Genomic DNA, 9365 nt, shown 5'->3' on the forward strand with positions numbered 1-9365 from the left:
CCACGCTCATGCTGCCACTAGCGCGCAACAGAGTAGGGTGTCAATGACAACGACACAGCATTGAAACGAGCTACACAAGCCGGTCTCTCTTGATACCAATGTAAACGAGCATTAAGTTATCTTCAGACTGCCCGATATTTTCGTCCTTTGGACTTTCCCAACGATTCCTTTTTTTCTTTTTTTTTTACACACCACAGCGAAGACTTGAGGAAGCGTGATTAGCACGCTCGCATCCCTCCCTGTCCTACTACAACTGTGTGTGTGTGTGTAAAGAAAGAAAAAAGAATACATTGGCTTTCTCTCTATCGAGAAGATGGCCTACGCAACGCAGATCAAAGGCCTAATACGTGTAATATAATACGCGTCTGGCCGTGTATAAATCACGCACGAATGATCTGGTCGGGCCCAACTCTTCTCGTACGCTTATTTTTCCGTGTTGAGGCACTATCATAAAATCACACAAACCCCAACACGTGTGTGTCTTGGAAGGAAGATGGCCTACGCAACGCAGATCAAAGGCCTAATACGTGTAGTACACACGTCTGCCGTGTAAATCACGCACGAATGATCTGGTCGGGCCCAACTCTTCTCCACCACACCACATCCCAACTTTGTACATTTTTATATATTTTTGTGCATTGGGGCACCTTCATAATCACAAACCCCAACAACACATATATCTCTCTCTCTTTGAAAGATTTGTTGTGGCCTACGCAACGCAGATCAAAGGCCTAATACGTGTAGTACACACGTCTGGCCGTGTAAATCACGCACGAATGATCTGGCGGGCTCAACAATATCTTTTTTTTTTATATGAATTCTTATCCACAAACTAATCGAATTCATTTTCTCTCCTCCTCTCCTCTCTCTTTGAGATATATTGGAACATTGTAATGATCCTTCCGCAGGTTCACCTACGGAAACCTTGTTACGACTTTTACTTCCTCTAAATAATCAAGTTTGGTCATCTTCCCGGCATCATCGGCAATGCCGAAACATTGCCGCGCACCAGTCCGAAGACCTCACTAAATCATTCAATCGGTAGTAGCGACGGGCGGTGTGTACAAAGGGCAGGGACGTAATCAACGCGAGCTTATGACTCGCGCTTACTGGGAATTCCTCGTTCATGGGGAATAATTGCAAGCCCCAATCCCTAGCACGAAGGAGGTTCAGCGGGTTACCCGGGCCTTTCGGCCAGGGAACACACGCTGATTCCTTCAGTGTAGCGCGCGTGCGGCCCAGAACATCTAAGGGCATCACAGACCTGTTATTGCTCAATCTCGTGCGGCTAGAAGCCGCCTGTCCCTCTAAGAAGATTTGTTTGTACGTTGGTAGTAAAAACCCCACCGGCAGAAGCCGAGAGCCTTCGAGATACCATAATTACGTCTATTTAGCAGGCTAGAGTCTCGTTCGTTATCGGAATTAACCAGACAAATCGCTCCACCAACTAAGAACGGCCATGCACCACCACCCACCGAATCAAGAAAGAGCTATCAATCTGTCAATCCTTCCGGTGTCCGGGCCTGGTGAGGTTTCCCGTGTTGAGTCAAATTAAGCCGCAGGCTCCACTCCTGGTGGTGCCCTTCCGTCAATTCCTTTAAGTTTCAGCTTTGCAACCATACTTCCCCCGGAACCCAAAAGCTTTGGTTTCCCGGAAGCTGCCCGCCGAGTCATCGTAGGAACTTCGGCGGATCGCTAGCTGGCATCGTTTATGGTTAGAACTAGGGCGGTATCTGATCGCCTTCGAACCTCTAACTTTCGTTCTTGATTAATGAAAACATTTTTGGCAAATGCTTTCGCTTCTGTCCGTCTTGCGACGATCCAAGAATTTCACCTCTAACGTCGCAATACGAATGCCCCCATCTGTCCCTATTAATCATTACCTCGGGGTTCCGAAAACCAACAAAATAGAACCGAGGTCCTATTCCATTATTCCATGCACACAGTATTCAGGCGAAGGTAGCCTGCTTTGAGCACTCTAATTTGTTCAAAGTAAACGTACCGGCCCACCTCGACACTCAGTGAAGAGCACCGCGATGGGATATTAGTTGGACCGCCCCGTGAAGAGCAAAGCCCACCGGTAGGACGTACCACATAATGCCAGTTAAACACCGCGAGCGATGAACCGACACTGTGACACACAGATTCAACTACGAGCTTTTTAACCGCAACAACTTTAATATACGCTATTGGAGCTGGAATTACCGCGGCTGCTGGCACCAGACTTGCCCTCCAATGGATCCTCGTTAAAGGATTTAAAGTGTACTCATTCCGATTACGGGGCCTCGGATGAGTCCCGTATCGTTATTTTTCGTCACTACCTCCCCGTGCCGGGAGTGGGTAATTTGCGCGCCTGCTGCCTTCCTTGGATGTGGTAGCCGTTTCTCAGGCTCCCTCTCCGGAATCGAACCCTGATTCCCCGTTACCCGTTACAACCATGGTAGGCGCAGAACCTACCATCGACAGTTGATAAGGCAGACATTTGAAAGATGCGTCGCCGGTGCTATAAGACCATGCGATCAGCACAAAGTTATTCAGAGTCACCAAAGCAAACGATGGACGAGTGTAAACACCCGCCACCGATTGGTTTTGATCTAATAAAAGCGTTCCTACCATCTCTGGTCGGAACTCTGTTTTGCATGTATTAGCTCTAGAATTACCACAGTTATCCAAGTAAATTTTAGTACGATCTAAGAAACCATAACTGATTTAATGAGCCATTCGCGGTTTCACCTTAATACGGCATGTACTGAGACATGCATGGCTTAATCTTTGAGACAAGCATATGACTACTGGCAGGATCAACCAGGGAACTATACAATATGTATATATAAAATGGACAAAATTTAAATCCTTTTCCATCGTCGCCTGTTTCATATATATATGTCAGGTCGACACACCACTTTTCTCTTTCAAATATGTACAAGTTTTGCCACATTCCGCGCTTGTAACATATCTTCTTTAACGCTCAATTTCTTTCATTTTTCTACCATACAGATATTTTACCGTACGCCCAAAAACGTACGTATTATATTTTTGTTCTATCGTAAAATCACATTTTTCTACGTACGCCAGCTTCGTACGTTTCTATCTTTGCCTTCATAAAATCACAAGATAATTTTATCTTCAAGAGTCTCGCTATTAACATCTTGTAAGATAAATGTACGTCCCAGCTAAAACGTACAAATACTTCAAGTTAAGTAATAATATATCATCGCTATTGACAAATTTTTAAGATCCAAGACACAGTTCTCTCTATATGTTTTAATATTTTTTATGTACTCAAATATATTCAGAGGAAAAAGTACATGGGTGATGCCATAGTCGTGGAAGCGCGTACGCTCACGCTGATCTTCTGACCGCCGGAAGCACGAAACCTCTGATCTGGGCAAAATCGGCAAGCCGAGGAAGAACGGACAGGACACATGCTGGACTGGCGAGAAAGCGTGTTCTTCCGCTCGCGCTAGGCATTTCGATTTCTGACACCTCTTGATTTAAAAAATCAGTTTTTTGATAGTTTTCTCTCTCCACTGGGCTATTCATTTTAGCCACAGTTTTCAATTGGTACGATTTGCTTCCAAATCTTACAGATGCAGTTTAAAAAATTTTTCCATCGCTCGGACAGAAGAGTCGATTGCTCAGTGAGTACGAGTATACATACAAAGTGCATACGGGTAACCAACCCCGTAGGGCTTGCCACATATGGGCCATTCGGTCAAAGACACCGACCCGTGGCCACGCTGTGTGGAGAAAAGTCCGTAACGTAAACGGCACGAAACAGTCAGGACCGAAGCCCCGAAGGAGCTCTGAGACAGCTTCTCGACCGAGATCGTAGAATTGGCCCAAAACCCGCTCTGCTCCGTCCGCCTCGCACGGACCGTGTATCTCTTATAGATACCGAACGGCCGGCAAGGACGCCGGCGCCGCCGGCCGAATAGCACGCGCGCTTACGAGTGTAAACCGCCGCGGCAACAGACCGCCCGGCCGTGCTGTTGTAACATAGCGCGTGAACGAACGAAAAAAAAATTTATAGTAAACATTAAAATAAATTACACTACCGTAAACTAGACAAAAAATTACACATTTTTTCCCAATATGAAAATTTTCACAAACTTTTCAAAGTCCCATCGCATCGAGTAAACTTTTTTAATAACGCTTCCGCACGATTCTAAATGCTTAATCCATATGTGAAATCGTTCACTGATCACGAATATCGTATTTAAAAAAATTACAAAAATTTATTTTTCAAAATAATCAAAAAAAACCGAAAAATCACAAGAGTAAAGTACCATTATTTTAAACAATATGTCGTTCTAAATGCTTAATCCCTATGTAAAAAAGTTATCTAAGCAAGAATATGTAATTGAAAAAAATTAGAAAAATTTATTTTAGCCGTAAATCGAAAATAATGGGGACACCGGAGCTGTTCGAAGCGCCGAGACGCGCCGCGTACGGCCGAATATTTTCAAAGTACCAACGTACCGATCAAGAGTAAAGTACCATTTTCCTACATTAGATTTCGTTCTAAATGCTTAATCCCTATGTAAAAACGTTAGTTAAGCAAGAATATCGTATTTTTAAAAAAATCTAATGATAGGATTTCCCAGAAAATTGAAAAAACCGAAAAATGTCAAGAGTAAAGTGCCATTTTCTGACATTAGATTTCGTTCTAAATGCTTAATCCCTATGTAGAAACGTTAGTTAAGCAAGAATATCGTATTTTTAAAAAAATCTAATGATAGGATTTTTCAGAAAATTGAAAAAACCGTAAAATGTCAAGAGTAAAGTGCCCTTATTTTAAACAATGTATCGTTCTAAATGCTTAATCCCTATGTAAAAAAGTTATTTTAGCAGGAATATGTTATTGAAAAAAATTAGAAAAATTTATTTTAGCCGTAAATCGAAAATAATGGGGACACCGGAGCTGTTCGAAGCGCCGAGCGCGCCGCGTACGCCCGAATATTTTCAAAGTCCCAACGTACCGATCAAGAGTAAAGTACCATTTTCCTACATTAGATTTCGTTCTAAATGCTTAATCCCTATGTAAAAACGTTAGTTAAGCAAGAATATCGTATTTTTAAAAAAATCTAATGATAGGATTTCCCAGAAAATTGAAAAAACCGAAAAATGTCAAGAGTAAAGTGCCATTTTCTGACATTAGATTTCGTTCTAAATGCTTAATCCCTATGTAGAAACGTTAGTTAAGCAAGAATATCGTATTTTTAAAAAAATCTAATGATAGGATTTTTCAGAAAATTGAAAAAACCGTAAAATGTCAAGAGTAAAGTGCCCTTATTTTAAACAATGTATCGTTCTAAATGCTTAATCCCTATGTAAAAAAGTTATTTAAGCAAGAATATGTTATTGAATAAAATGAGAAAAATTTATTTTAGCCGTAAATCGAAAATAATGGGGACACCGGAGCTGTTCGAAGCGCCGAGACGCGCCGCGTACGGCCGAATATTTTCAAAGTCCCAACGTACCGATCAAGAGTAAAGTACCATTTTCCTACATTAGATTTCGTTCTAAATGCTTAATCCCTATGTAAAAACGTTAGTTAAGCAAGAATATCGTATTTTTAAAAAAATCTAATGATAGGATTTCCCAGAAAATTGAAAAAACCGAAAAATGTCAAGAGTAAAGTGCCATTTTCTGACATTAGATTTCGTTCTAAATGCTTAATCCCTATGTAGAAACGTTAGTTAAGCAAGAATATCGTATTTTTAAAAAAATCTAATGATAGGATTTTTCAGAAAATTGAAAAAACCGTAAAATGTCAAGAGTAAAGTGCCCTTATTTTAAACAATGTATCGTTCTAAATGCTTAATCCCTATGTAAAAACGTTATCTAAGCAAGAATATGTTATTGAATAAAATGAGAAAAATTTATTTTAGCCGTAAATCGAAAATAATGGGTCGAGCGAATCGCTCGATTGCGCCGAGACGCGCTATGATGCAACAGACGAGCGATTGGAACGCCCGAATATTTTCAAAGTCCCAACGTACCGATCAAGAGTAAAGTACCATTTTCCTACATTAGATTTCGTTCTAAATGCTTAATCCCTATGTAGAAACGTTAGTTAAGCAAGAATATCGTATTTTTAAAAAAATCTAATGATAGGATTTTCCAGAAAATTGAAAAAACCGAAAAATGTCAAGAGTAAAGTGCCATTTTCTGACATTAGATTTCGTTCTAAATGCTTAATCCCTATGTAGAAACGTTAGTTAAGCAAGAATATCGTATTTTTAAACAAATCTAATGATAGGATTTTTCAGAAAATTGAAAAAACCGTAAAATGTCAAGAGTAAAGTGCCCTTATTTTAAACATTATATCGTTCTAAATGCTTAATCCCTATGTAAAAAAGTTATCTAAGCAAGAATATGTTATTGAATAAAATGAGAAAAATTTATTTTAGCCGTAAATCGAAAATAATGGGTCGAGCGAATCGCTCGATTGCGCCGAGACGCGCTATGATGCAACAGACGAGCGATTGGAACGCCCGAATATTTTCAAAGTCCCAACGTACCGATCAAGAGTAAAGTACCATTTTCCTACATTAGATCTCGTTCTAAATGCTTAATCCCTATGTAAAAACGTTAGTTAAGCAAGAATATCGTATTTTTAAAAAAATCTAATGATAGGATTTTCCAGAAAATTGAAAAAACCGAAAAATGTCAAGAGTAAAGTGCCATTTTCTGACATTAGATTTCGTTCTAAATGCTTAATCCCTATGTAGAAACGTTAGTTAAGCAAGAATATCGTATTTTTAAACAAATCTAATGATAGGATTTTTCAGAAAATTGAAAAAACCGTAAAATGTCAAGAGTAAAGTGCCCTTATTTTAAACAATGTATCGTTCTAAATGCTTAATCCCTATGTAAAAAAGTTATTTTAGCAGGAATATGTTATTAAAAAAAATTAGAAAAATTTATTTTAGCCGTAAATCGAAAATAATGGGGACACCGGAGCTGTTCGAAGCGCCGAGCGCGCCGCGTACGCCCGAATATTTTCAAAGTCCCAACGTACCGATCAAGAGTAAAGTACCATTTTCCTACATTAGATTTCGTTCTAAATGCTTAATCCCTATGTAAAAACGTTAGTTAAGCAAGAATATCGTATTTTTAAAAAAATCTAATGATAGGATTTCCCAGAAAATTGAAAAAACCGAAAAATGTCAAGAGTAAAGTGCCATTTTCTGACATTAGATTTCGTTCTAAATGCTTAATCCCTATGTAGAAACGTTAGTTAAGCAAGAATATCGTATTTTTAAAAAAATCTAATGATAGGATTTTTCAGAAAATTGAAAAAACCGTAAAATGTCAAGAGTAAAGTGCCCTTATTTTAAACAATGTATCGTTCTAAATGCTTAATCCCTATGTAAAAAAGTTATCTAAGCAAGAATATGTTATTGAATAAAATGAGAAAAATTTATTTTAGCCGTAAATCGAAAATAATGGGTCGAGCGAATCGCTCGATTGCGCCGAGACGCGCTATGATGCAACAGACGAGCGATTGGAACGCCCGAATATTTTCAAAGTCCCAACGTACCGATCAAGAGTAAAGTACCATTTTCCTACATTAGATTTCGTTCTAAATGCTTAATCCCTATGTAAAAACGTTAGTTAAGCAAGAATATCGTATTTTTAAAAAAATCTAATGATAGGATTTCCCAGAAAATTGAAAAAACCGAAAAATGTCAAGAGTAAAGTGCCATTTTCTGACATTAGATTTCGTTCTAAATGCTTAATCCCTATGTAAAAACGTTAGTTAAGCAAGAATATCGTATTTTTAAAAAAATCTAATGATAGGATTTCCCAGAAAATTGAAAAAACCGAAAAATGTCAAGAGTAAAGTGCCATTTTCTGACATTAGATTTCGTTCTAAATGCTTAATCCCTATGTAGAAACGTTAGTTAAGCAAGAATATCGTATTTTTAAAAAAATCTAATGATAGGATTTTTCAGAAAATTGAAAAAACCGTAAAATGTCAAGAGTAAAGTGCCCTTATTTTAAACAATGTATCGTTCTAAATGCTTAATCCCTATGTAAAAACGTTATCTAAGCAAGAATATGTTATTGAATAAAATGAGAAAAATTTATTTTAGCCGTAAATCGAAAATAATGGGTCGAGCGAATCGCTCGATTGCGCCGAGACGCGCTATGATGCAACAGACGAGCGATTGGAACGCCCGAATATTTTCAAAGTCCCAACGTACCGATCAAGAGTAAAGTACCATTTTCCTACATTAGATTTCGTTCTAAATGCTTAATCCCTATGTAAAAAAGTTATCTAAGCAAGAATATGTTATTGAATAAAATGAGAAAAATTTATTTTAGCCGTAAATCGAAAATAATGGGTCGAGCGAATCGCTCGATTGCGCCGAGACGCGCTATGATGCAACAGACGAGCGATTGGAACGCCCGAATATTTTCAAAGTCCCAACGTACCGATCAAGAGTAAAGTACCATTTTCCTACATTAGATTTCGTTCTAAATGCTTAATCCCTATGTAAAAACGTTAGTTAAGCAAGAATATCGTATTTTTAAAAAAATCTAATGATAGGATTTCCCAGAAAATTGAAAAAACCGAAAAATGTCAAGAGTAAAGTGCCATTTTCTGACATTAGATTTCGTTCTAAATGCTTAATCCCTATGTAGAAACGTTAGTTAAGCAAGAATATCGTATTTTTAAACAAATCTAATGATAGGATTTTTCAGAAAATTGAAAAAACCGTAAAATGTCAAGAGTAAAGTGCCCTTATTTTAAACAATGTATCGTTCTAAATGCTTAATCCCTATGTAAAAAAGTTATCTAAGCAAGAATATGTTATTGAATAAAATGAGAAAAATTTATTTTAGCCGTAAATCGAAAATAATGGGTCGAGCGAATCGCTCGATTGCGCCGAGACGCGCCATGATGCAACAGACGAGCGATTGGAACGCCCGAATATTTTCAAAGTCCCAACGTACCGATCAAGAGTAAAGTACCATTTTCCTACATTAGATTTCGTTCTAAATGCTTAATCCCTATGTAGAAACGTTAGTTAAGCAAGAATATCGTATTTTTAAAAAAATCTAATGATAGGATTTTCCAGAAAATTGAAAAAACCGAAAAATGTCAAGAGTAAAGTGCCATTTTCTGACATTAGATTTCGTTCTAAATGCTTAATCCCTATGTAGAAACGTTAGTTAAGCAAGAATATCGTATTTTTAAACAAATCTAATGATAGGATTTTTCAGAAAATTGAAAAAACCGTAAAATGTCAAGAGTAAAGTGCCCTTATTTTAAACATTATATCGTTCTAAATGCTTAATCCCTATGTAAAAAAGTTATCTAAGCAAGAATATGTTATTGAATAAAATGA

The 9365-nt window shown here is 38.0% G+C and overlaps 1 non-coding gene across 1 annotated transcript; it reads right to left on the reverse strand.

Annotated features, from left to right (window-relative positions):
* Positions 1 to 891: 891 nt before the first annotated feature.
* Positions 892 to 2812, reverse strand: LOC143262061 (small subunit ribosomal RNA). The gene has a single exon (XR_013036015.1). It is a non-coding gene; the product is annotated as a small subunit ribosomal RNA (ribosomal RNA).
* Between the last annotated feature and the right edge of the window lie 6553 nt (positions 2813 to 9365).

Source organism: Megalopta genalis, unplaced genomic scaffold (assembly GCF_051020955.1).
Source record: "Megalopta genalis isolate 19385.01 unplaced genomic scaffold, iyMegGena1_principal scaffold0084, whole genome shotgun sequence".
Taxonomy (NCBI): Eukaryota; Metazoa; Arthropoda; class Insecta; order Hymenoptera; family Halictidae; genus Megalopta; species Megalopta genalis.